This window comes from Hylobates moloch, unplaced genomic scaffold, assembly GCF_009828535.3.
Source record: "Hylobates moloch isolate HMO894 unplaced genomic scaffold, HMol_V3 SCAFFOLD_24, whole genome shotgun sequence".
Lineage (NCBI taxonomy): Eukaryota > Metazoa > Chordata > Mammalia > Primates > Hylobatidae > Hylobates > Hylobates moloch.
In genome coordinates this window covers 2526721-2538731 of record NW_026652299.1, presented here as the reverse complement: position 1 = coordinate 2538731, position 12011 = coordinate 2526721, and the positions used below count along the sequence as shown (strand labels likewise).

The 12011-nt window shown below is 45.7% G+C and overlaps 1 pseudogene; it reads left to right on the top strand.

Moving 5' to 3' along the window:
• The first annotated feature begins 1170 nt into the window (after window positions 1–1170).
• Window positions 1171–2397, top strand: LOC116463023 (protein FAM8A1-like; annotated as a pseudogene).
• The last annotated feature ends 9614 nt before the right edge of the window (window positions 2398–12011 follow it).

The window sequence follows — 12011 nt, the reverse complement described above, 5'->3', positions numbered from 1 at the left end:
TTCACCAGGAGTAGATTCCATCTCACAAAACCACTTTCTTCGCTCATGCCTAAGAAGCAACTCCTTATCTGTAAGTTTTATCATGACATTGCAGCAATTCAGTCACACCTTCAGCCTTCACTTCTAATTCTAATTCTCTTGCTATTTTCACCACATCAGCAGTTACTTCCTCCACTGAAGTCCTGAACCCCTCCAAGTCATCCATGAGGGCTGGAATAACTTCCAAACTGCTGTTAATGTTGTTATTTTGACCTCCTTCCGTGAATCGCAAATATTCTTCATGGCATCTAGAATGGTGACTCATTTCCAGAACACTTTCAATTGACTTTGCCCAGATCCATCAGAGGAACACTAGCAAAGGCAGCTATAGCCTTACAAACTGTATTATTTGAATAATAGGACTTGAAAGTCAAAATGACTTGTTGGGAGAAAAGCTGAGTGTTGGGGGAAGCTGAGGCAGGGCTTGCATGTCTGCTAGACTTGCTGGCTCTTTGCTTCTAGCACTCCCATTATCTCAAGCAGCCATATGTTTTTCATTCACTTGATACACTGTTTCCTTTCACCCACATCCTCTCCACCTGTTTGTTTGTTCGTTTGAGCACCAATAAATAGCCTGGGCTCCCAGCGCTCAGGGGCCTTTGCAGCCTCCAGGCTCGCCATGTGCTCCTGGTCCCACTTTCTCTCTCAAACTGTTTTTTCTCATTCCTTTGACTCTGCTGGACTTCATCACCCTCACAACCTGGTGTTGGGTCTGATCACCCCAACATTCCTGGCTGCCCAATGTGGGGCCACAAAGACCCCGGCGGAGGAACGCCGGAGCGTGTGAAAGCAGAAGGTGCATCATCAGAGGATACCCGAGGACGTCTAAAGGAAGCTCGGTGGGAAAGCTGAGCGCTGGGAAGAACCAGGGTAACAATGGGACAAAGTGAAAGCAGACATTGTGCTTATTTAAGTTCCTTAAAGCATTTGTTATGAAGTGGGGGAGTAAAAGTTACTACTCAGAGTTTGTTGTCACTGTTTAGTACAGTAAGGCAGTTTTGCCCATGGTTCCTGGAACAGGGGACTCTGGAGTTGGATGAATGGGAGAGAATTGGAAGCGATTTTTTTTAAAAGGTGTATAAAGAAGACAGAGCAGTGACAGGTACCACGGAGGGTGCTGCCGAGGCGATGATGGCAGAGGGGCGCAAGGAAGCCCGAGGCTGCCGTCTGGGGCATGACGAGGGCGGAGGGGACCCTGAGCACGTCCCTTCCCTGAGGGGCCCTCCTGCCGCCATCCCATGCCCCTGCGCGGACCCCAGGGCCACCGCCGGTGATGGGTCGGAGCCACCCCGCGGGCTCAGGAGGAGCTGGGAGGCGACCTCCGGCTCCCTGGGGGGGCTGCAGGAGCAGGTAGGCTGCTTGAAGTGTCCGAAGTTGCGGCGCCGTGGGAGATGCCGGCGCGGCTGAGCGCCCTTAGGTGCTCCTGGCGAGTGCACGAGTGGCTGTGGCAGTCCTGCTGCGGCTACCCCACCTGGCGCAGCGGCCCGGCCACCTTCTCCACCTGCTGCAGCTCCCAATCATCCCCGCAGAGCTTCCCTTTGGGAGCCACTGCGGTCCCCCGGGCCGCGCCGCCGCCACCCCGCGGCTGGGCTATTACACCCCCTTCTACTTCCTGAGCCCCAGGGCCGCGGGGGCCTGACCCGGGGGGCAGCTGCTGGCATCAGCACCCCTGCTCCAGTCACGGGCCTGGGACCCTGGGTTCCTTATGTGCAGGCGTCGGTCCGGGCCACACCAGTGACAAAAGTAGGATCTGTAGCCCCTTCGCGAAGCCCGAGTGAGACCAGGCAACAGGCAGGCAAAGAGTATGTTATTCCATCCTTGGGCCACAGGTGGCAAGGATGGTGGATTTGTTTATTCTCTTCTTTGTAAAAGCAACCATTGTCTTAAGCATTATGCACCTCAGTGGGATAAAGGGTATCTCTAAGTTTGCTGTGCATTACATAATGGAAGAAATAGATGAGGACACATCAATGGAAGACTTGTAGAAAATGATAGTTGTGGCTCTTAGATACAGATTATTAGCTTTTATGAGATAATTTGCATTTGGGGAGCAGGTGGAGCTACCCTACCCCAGGGAAGTTCCTGGTGGGGCTTCGAGTTGAGACACGTGATACATTAGTGCTTATTGCACTAAGTTGTGTTTTAGTGATTCCTTCCTCAGATTGTTAGCATTACAATGTTCACTATACGAGTTTTGATCAAGAATTTTTTGATTGCTTCTTTTTTCCCTGCTTGCATCACACTCTGCTGTTTTTTCAACATAATCGAACAGTCTATGACATTGTAGCAGGAACCATTATGGTAAAAAGAAATGGGGTCAGAGGTGCCCCCGAAAGACCTGATTCCCACACGCTATAATGACAAGGCTAAATTATGTATCAAGGCCATCAGTATCCCTGGGTTACACTAATTGATGACTTAGAAATGAAAGCAGTCACTCCAGTGTGATGCAGCTGACTACTCTGAAAGTATTGATTTTACTTGAATGCCAAAAACTTTTTCAGAAGGAAAACCTATTAAATTCAAGTATTAAAATTTTTAGATCAAAAAGGCAAATGATTTTATAAACAATGAACAATATATACGTTCTTAAGATCTAAGGCACTTTCTTAAGATCTAAGAATTTGCTGAAAGCATTTTCAGCTTTGAAATCTCCAAATGAAACTTTAAAATTTATTTTGGTTTATCCCAAAGCAACGGAAAATGTCCAGTTGTGTTTTGTAAACATGTATGTAACTCATCTTTTAGTTCACACTTCCTGGGGAGCCACCAAAGAAGGTCCTTATGGGAGTTAGGGGACCCTTACCCTCAGGAACAGTTGGTCTATACTTTGGAAGGTCTAGTCTAAATTTAAAAGGTGTTACTGTACATGCAGGAATAATTGACTCTGATTATACCAGAGAGATTCAATTAGTTACTAGTTCCTCGACTCCTTGCTGCCTCCACAGGAAAAAGAATTGCTCAGTTGTTGCTGTTACCTTACATAAAACTAGGAAGCAGCACAGTGAAAAGAACCGGAGGCTTTGGTAATCCTAATCCAGCATGAAAGGCTGTGTATTGGGTTAATCAAGTGTCTGACAAAAGACCTATTTGCACAGTAACTATTCAGGGAACAGATTTTGAAGGAGTGGCAGATACTGGAGCTAATGTCTCTATTATTGCTGTAAATCAATGGCCCTGGCACTGGCCTAAGCAAAAGGCATCCATTGGTATTGCTGGAGTAAGAGCTGCCTCGGAAGTTTGTTTTTTTTTGAGACGGAGTCTCGCTCTGTCGCCCAGGCTGGAGAGTAGTGGCGCAATCTCGGCTCACTGCAAGCTCCGCCTCCCGGGTTCACGCCATTCTCCTGCCTCAGCCTCTCCGAGTAGCTGGGACTACAGGCGCCCGCCACCACGCCCGGCTAATTTTTTGTATTTTTAGTAGAGACGGGGTTTCACCGTGGTCTCGATCTCCTGCCTCGTGATCCGCCCGCCTCGGCCTCCCAAAGTGCTGGGAGGAAGTTTTTCAAAGTTCTTTGATTTTTACCATGTCAAGGGCTAGATGGTCAGGAAGGGACAATTCAGCCTATCATTACACCTATTCGTGTCCATTTATGGGATACTCATTGTAACAATGGGATGCTGAAATATCTATCCCTACGGATCAATATAGTAATCACAGTAGACAAACGATGAACAATATGGGATATCACCTGGGAAAAGGACTAGGAAAGGATAAAAATGGCCAATCAGAACTTTAGAATTAAAAGGGCAAATAGACTGGACCGGATTGGGGTGTTGTGTTTAGGAGCGGCCATGGTCGAGCCCCCGGCTCCCGTTCCTCTTGTTTGGCTAACAGCCAAACCGGTGTGGGTGGAGCAATGGTCGCTGAAACAGGAAAAACTGGAGGCTTTAAAAGAACTGGTACAGGAACAATTGCAAAAGGGACATATAGAGCCTACTTTCCCCCCCTTGGAATTCTCCTGTATTTGTCATTAAGAAAAAATCGGGGAAATGGAAAATGTTAACAGATTTAAGGGCTGTTAATGCTGTGATTCAACCCATGGGCACACTACAACCAGGGCTGCCCTACCCAGCAATGATCCCAAAATACTGGCCTCTCATAATGATAGAGCTAAAGGATTGCTTTTTTACCATTCCTTTACCTGGCCAAGATTATGAAAAATTTGCTTTTACTGTTCCCACCATAAATAATAAAGAACCAGCAGACAGATACCATTGGAAAGTACCACCACAAGGCATGCTAAATAGTCTATTTGTCAAACTTATGTCGGGAAAGCTATTAAGCCAGTTAGAGAACAGTTTAAAAAATGTTGTATCATCCATTCCATGGATGATATTCTGTGTGCAGCTGAAACTAGGGAAGAACTGATGTTGTGCTACAAACAGAAAAGGCTGTAAATGCAGCAGAGTTAATTACAGCCCCCAATAAAATCCAAACTTCTACTCCCTTTCAATAAAGCCATGGCTCCATTTTTTCAACAATGGAATATTACCCATACTACGGGTATTCCATATAACTCACAAAGACAAGCAATAGTGGAAAGAGCTAATCATACTTTAAAAACTCAAATACAAAAAGCAAAAGGGAGGGGACCAGGAATATAAGACACCGCAAATACAATTGCATTTAACTTTATTAACATTAATTTTTTTTAATTTACAAAAAGATCAACCCATGACTGCAGCTGAACAACACCTGACAGGGCAAAAGGAAAATAAAAAGGCTGGACAAGATATATGGTGGAGGGATGCACAAACGGCTAGGAAAAAGGAAAGATAATTTTATGGGGAAGAGGATTGCTTGTGTCTCTCCAGGTGACAATCAAGTGCCTGTGTGGGTGCCCACCAAACATCTGAAGATCTATCATGAGCCACAGCATCTAGTGGACCCACCTGTACAGTGCAAATTGAAGGTTGGAGGATTGCTTTTAAGCCTCGATTTGCTTTCTCTGTGCCTTCTGTTAGAAGGGGCCTGCTTCTTGTTATCAATGGTAAGTTTTACCCTGCGGTAATTAACCAAAGAGGCAGAAGCTGAGTTAAAAATGCTTTAGCAGTGGCATGCCTCCTGGCTGCAGCCACAAAAGTTTTTGCTTCTGTTTCAGTAGATTTACTAATGTGGGGGCGAGGGTATGCTTGTGTGTTTGCAGGAGATAAACCGTGTAGGTGCCCTCAAGATGCGTACGACCATGGAACAGGAAACTGGAAGGACGCATGGATCCCAACCGTGAACCGGGTTCCCCCAGTACGAGCCATGCTGAGAAACTGCTGGAGCGCCAAGGTTTTACCTATAGTTGCTTAACGGACCAATGCTTTCTGACTGAACTCCTCTCTACCCTGAATATAAGAGACCCTAATAGGTAGGCAGGAGTATCATCACCCTTATTCAGCATGAAGAAGTTACAGAAGATGGACGTTCATCCTTCTGCAACCCCTAGGATTAAGAGTCCTCTTGTAAAAGGGAAAGGGGAAATACGTGGGAAGCATTCAAACACGAGCAACTCCGTTTTGAATAAGGGCTAAGAAAAATGAAGCTGGATCACCAACCAGCAATTAAGGGCTGGACAGCCTGCAATTGCCTTGCTCAATTCATTTAAAAAAGAGGCCACCTTATGCTAATAATACTGATAGCTGTGGTGGTTTTTACAAAAAAAGAGAAGGGGGGGCTTGTTGGGAGAAAAACTGAGTGTTGGGAGAGAAGCTGAGGCAGGGCTTGCATGTCTGCTAGACTTGCTGGCTCCTGGCTTCTAGCACTCCCATTATCTCAAGCAGCCATGTTTTTCATTCACTTGATGCACTGTTTCCTTTCAACCCCCACATCCTCACCACCTGTTTGAGCACCAATAAATAGCCTGGGCTCCCAGAGCTCCGGGGCCTTCACAGCCTCCACATTCGTGATGGCCCCCTGGTCCCACTTTCTCTCTCAAACTCTTTTTCTCATTCCTTTGACTCTACTGGCCTTTGTCGCCCTCACCACCTGGTGTTGGGTCTGATCACCCCAACAATGACTCCCTGCTCTATGAGCTGCAGAATTGATGTTGTGTTATCAGGCAAGGAAACACATGAATCTCCTTGTACATTTTCATCAGAGCTCTGAGATGACTAGGTGAATTGTCAGTGAGTAGTAGTATTTTTGAAATAAATTTTTTTTTTTTTCTGAGCAGTAGGTCTCAACAGTGGGCTTACAATATTCAGCAAACCATGCTGTAAACAGATGTGCTGTCTATAGAGCATATAAAGAGCATAGAGTAGATTTAGTATAATTCTGAAGGGCCATAGGATTTTTGGAATGGTAAGTGGGGTGGCTTCCCTAGCTGCATCAGCCCCTAACAAGAGAGTCGGCCTGTTTTGTGAAGCTTTAAAGTCAGGCATTGACTTCTCTCTAGCTATGAAATTACTAGATGGCATCTGATTCCCATGGAAGGCTGCTTTGTCTATATTGAAAATCTGTTGTTTAGTGTAGCCACTTTCATCAATGATCTTAGCTAGACATTCTGGATAACTCGCTACAGCTTCTCCATCAGCACTTGCTGTTCACCTTGTGCTTTTATGTTAGGGGCATGGCTTCTTTCCTTCAACTTCCCAAACCAACCTCTATTAGCTTCCAATTTTTTCTTTTCCTGCAGCTTCTTCACCTCTTTCGGCCTTCATAGAAGTGAAGAGAGTTAGGGCCTTGCTCTGGATTAGGCTTCTGCTTAGGGGAATGTTTTAGCTATCTTTAATCTGAATCACTGAAACCTTCTCCATATCAGCAACAAGACTGTTTTGCTTTCTTACCATTCTTGTATTCACTGGAGTAGCATTTTTAATTTCCTTCAAGGACTTTTCCTTTACATTTACAATCTGGCTAACTGGTACAAGAGGCCTAGCTTTGGCCTATCTCAGCTTTTGACACCTCTTCACTAACCTTAATCATTTTTAGCTTTTGATTTAAAGTGGGAAACATACAACTTTTCCATTCACTGGAACACTTAGAGGGAATTTTAGGGTTATTAATGGCCTATTTTCAATACTGTTGCACCTCAGGAAATGGGGAGGCTGGAGGAAAGAGTTGGAGAATGGCTTGTTGGTATAACAGTCAGAACACACACATTTATCAATTAAGTTTGCTGTCTCATTTGGACATGGTCCATGCCCCCCCCCACCAAACAATTAAAATAGTTAACAACAAAGATCACTGATCACAGGTCACCATAATGAATATAATAATAATGAAAAAGCTTGAAATATTGTGAGAATTACTAAAATGTGACACAGGGACACAAAGTGAGCACATGTTTTTGGGAAAACGGCACTGATAGATTTGTTCAATGCAGGGTTACTTCAAACCCTCAATCTATAAAAAAAAAAAATGCACTATCTTTGAAATGCAATGAAGTAAAGTGAAATTAAACAATATATGTCTGTATGTAGGAGTAGGATTATTGGGTTATATGGTTAGGCGTATATTGAACTTTATAATAAAACGGCAAAACTATTTTTAGTGCAGACATACCATTTTGCACCCTCACCAGTGTGGTATGAGAGTTTCAGTTGCCCTGCAGCCTCATCAACACTTGGTATTGTCAGGTTTTTTTTTTTTGCCATTCTAATAAGTGTCTAGAAGTTATCATTGCAGTTTTAATTAGCATTTCACTAAAGACTAATGATATTGAGCATCATTTCATGTGCTATTTGTCACCGATATATCTTCTTCGGTAAGTGTCTGTTCAAATCTTTTGGCCACTTAAAAAAATTTGCTTGTTTTCTTACTGTTGAGTTTGAGAGTTCTTTGTATGTATTAGCTGTAAGTCCTGTGTCAGGTGTATGATTTGCAACTATTTTCTCCCAGTCTATGCTGCTCTTTTCATTCTCATAACTGTGTTGTTTGCAGAGAAAATGTTTTAACTTTTAGAAAGTCCAATTGATTTACTTTTCGTTACATATTGTGATTTTGGCTTTGCATTTTCAACCTTCAATTTTTATATATTAAAAGTAAAATTTCTAAAAAAGAGAATTCCTCCTAGCAATAGCAGATTATCTACATGTATGTAAATAATAATTATCTGTATCTCCTAAATGTGAAATTAAATAAGACATTAGACAATTTTTGCAGAAAAAACAAATTGAGTTAAGAAAGATGAGACAAGGATCTAATAATTTTTAAAACAGAACTAACGTCTTTTCGATTTTGGATAATAGTTGCATGTAAACACATGAAATAAAATGCCTCATGAGGTATCAAATACCCATTCATTTATTTACCCCTTCCTTTTAGAATATCTACTGAGCACCCACTATAAACCAGGCACTGTGTTCTACATGGGGGTATATAGATTCATATGATGGGACAAAGAACTTCCAATAAATAGATCAACGGATAACACAATGTGGTAAGAAGTGTGATTGACATATATTCAAAATGAACCAGGTTTCTTTTTTTACATGTAGTAGTGTCATCATGCCTGTCTCTATGAAATTGTTCATGTGACTATTTGATCTAAAGTCTTTTTCTCCTACTTGGGTAATGGGTGCACTACAATCTGACTTCACCACTGCACAATTCACCCATGCCAAAAACCACTTGTACTTCCAGAGCTATTGAAATTAAAATACACATTAATTTTAAAAATCAGAAAGGGCTGCTTTTAAAATAATCCATAAACAAGGCTGGGCATGGTGGCTCATGCCTGTAATCCTAGCACTTTGGGGGCCAGGATTGGCAGATTACCTGAGGTCAGGAGTTCAAAACCAGCCTGGCCAAAATAGTGAAACTCCCTCTACTAAAAATACAAAAATTAGCTGGGCATCAACAACTCAGGAGGCTGAGACATGAGAATCGCTGGAACCTGAGAGGCAGAGGTTGCAGTGAGCCAAGATCGTGCCACTGCACTCCGGCCTGGGCGACAGAGCGAGACTCCGTCTCAAAAACAAAAACAAAACAATAAAAAATAGATCTGTAGTGAGAGCTGGGCAGGTTGGGAAGGTGCAGGGTGAGACCAACTCAGCAGGAGTGAAACAGAGGATGGCACTCTGCGGTGTTGGGCAGGGGTGAGAAGGAGAGGGTTTAAAATAAATTTTAAAAGTGCGTCTCTTTCTTCGTGCACTCCAGGAGTGTAAATACAATATATGTTTTCTTCATCGCGTCACTTCGCTTCAGCCTGGGTGACAGAGACTCCGTCAAAAAAAAAAAAAAAAAAAGCTTGCTGCTGATGTACAGAAGGCGTTGCTTAATTCTGCCCCTGGCGGTTTCGAAGACTTGATTTTTATTTATTTTTATTTTTTATTTAATTTTTTTTTTTTGAGACGGAGTCTGTCTCTGTCGCCCAGGCTGGGAGTGCAGTGGCGCGATCTCGGCTCACTGCAAGCTCCGCCTCCCGGGTTCACGCCATTCTCCTGCCTCAGCCTCTCCGAGTAGCTGGGACTACAGGCGCCCGCCACCACGCCCGGCTAATTTTTTGTATTTTTAGTAGAGACGGGGTTTCACCGTGGTCTCGATCTCCTGACCTCGTGATCCGCCCTCCTCGGCCTCCCAAAGTACTGGGATTACAAGCGTGAGCCGCCGCACCCGGCGAAGACTTGATTTTTAAAGAGGTGGTATTTGAAGTGAATCTTGAAGCAAAGATAGGAACTTGCTGTTGGGGCAGGAGAGTTGAGAAGGAAGAGGACAGCATTCTAACACCGTGAAATCTTAGACACGGGTGTGTGAAAGTCCATGGACAGACAGTGGTATATGGAGCAGAACCATCCTGCCCGCGGAAGTTTGAGGACAGAAGATGAGACCAACGTGGAAGGCTGGGAACAGACTGGGAAGGAAACGCCTTGCCAACCAGGCTCCATTTGAACTTCCTAACAGTGGGATTGGGGGACTGAAGAATTTTAAGCTTGAAAGTGACATGATTACATTAGTGATTCTCAAATAGGACTGCATGTGGTCGACTGGAAAGCAGAGCAGTGACAGCCTGTTGCAGAAGCGCTGGTAAGGCATGATGAGGTCTGGCAGTGAAATAGAGATGCTGGGAGGGATGGATCTGGAAGTCATCCTAGGAGACAGAAATACAGGACTGGGCGATTGATAAGATGTGAAGGGAAAAGCAGAAGTAAGATTTAACATTTTCGCTCTTCTGATGCCTGAGGAGTGTTGTATGTTGGTAGTCAACATATTTTTTTAATTTTTTGTTAATATTAATGTTCTTTGGAAAATACGTAAAGTATAAAGAACAAGAAAACCATCCATTACCCCAACACGCAGAGATAACCACTGCAGACATTTCATATGCATATCTTTCTAGCCTTCTTTGAAAATATATTTCTGAAAAGAGATCCTAAAGGTTCCATCTCTACCAGGAACTCGGCTCTCATAAATTGCATTAATACGTTGAACTTCACTTTGAACTCAAATATGAATATTTTCACTAAACTATGCACTGATTTTTTTTTTAATAAAGTGAATAAGTACATGGACCAGAACTGCCAACTGGAAACTAAATGACTGTCAGCAGTGACATCCGGGACATGCCCTCATTAGTAGATGCTAACCCGCAGAGGTAACCTGCCTAGACACGGAGGGACATTTCCAAGTTCAGGTAGATTAATTCATATTCAATTCATTCACCCTGCTGAGCCCTGCAGGAAGCCAGCGCGGCAGCGATCTCCATCTTGAGGGGGCGCTAATTATTTTTTGCCTACTTGAACCCTGAGCTTGGGCAAGCCTGTGCACGTATACTAAGAGAAAAACTTTCTGCGGTCTAGCAGCTGTCAATAAAAAATAGGTTATCCTAGGCCCTTCCAAATGAACTGGGGAAGGAAGTTTAATAAAAAAAAAAGAATGTTTTTATGTTGAGATGGATGGATTATTGGGAAGGCAGGGTGATTCCGGAGAGGCCTGAAAAAATGCTCCAGGGGTAGAAAATCCGAGGAGAAGGTGGAGGGGTCTCAAAGATGGACAAATAGCCACAGGGCGGGCCGCCCTTAGGAAGGTAGCCTTGCAGGCCAAGTTCAGGGCGGAGGTGGGGAGGCTGGTTCCGAGTTTCCAGGCATACCAGTGGAGTCCTTCCTCCAGGCCTTCCCGGGGACCTTCCTTGGTCACCCCGGCTCCCCGCCGGCCCCCCGCGCTGCCCAGGGGAGAGTAGGACTATGACCCACTTCCACTCTAAGGCTCTAGATCGAACCGTCCGGAGGGGTCAAACACGATTTACAACAAGGAAGAGAGAAACCAATACGTCCCAAGAGGGCTGCAGGGGCTTTACCTGGAGAAAGGGTTGGACAGAGGGTGGCAGTATTATGCCCTGGACTTTTTTTGCACCAAAACCCATAACCGGATTCCCACTTCCTAAGACCTGCCTTCCTGGCTCTTCCCACCGCCTCCATGCTCCGCCCCGCAACCTGGGTCTTTTACTGCAAACGTCAAGTGGTCTCCGCCTGCCCTGGGTTCGGAGCTTCACTCGCTCTTGAGCTCTGCGGTCCGGCGGATTTCTTGGGGCCCAGGGGATGGCGGGGAGTGAGAATTGGCCAGGGTCATTTCACACTGCCGGGCCTCCAGCCACGCACGCAGCTGCTGGCCCCGCTGAGGCTGGCGGCGAGGGAGAGGCACAGGGGGTCGCGCACAGGAAGGCATCGGTGCACCCTGAGCAAACACTGCCCGCTTCCAACGCTCACTGGGAACAGGCTTCCCGGGAAGGTCCCAAATCTCTCCAGTTCCGCTCACTCTGCGGGCGGGAGGGCGGCGCCCCGGAGCACGGCGCCCGGGTGCCCCACCTGCGCGGGGCGGTCGGCTCTCGCTGGCCGGAGTTTGCAGACTCGGCGCTCAGGCAGATTCTCCCGGAGTTGGGTCGCGCGCACCGGGCCAATGAGCGCGCCCCGCGGAGGGCTCCGTTCCCCCCGCGCGTGCTGATTGGTTCCGCGGCCCTTGAGGCCGGGCCGGCCGCTGCTGCGGGCGGCGGCCAGTGCCCGGCGCGAGTGGGAGTGGCTCGCGCGCCCCCAGCCGCCCCCCGCCT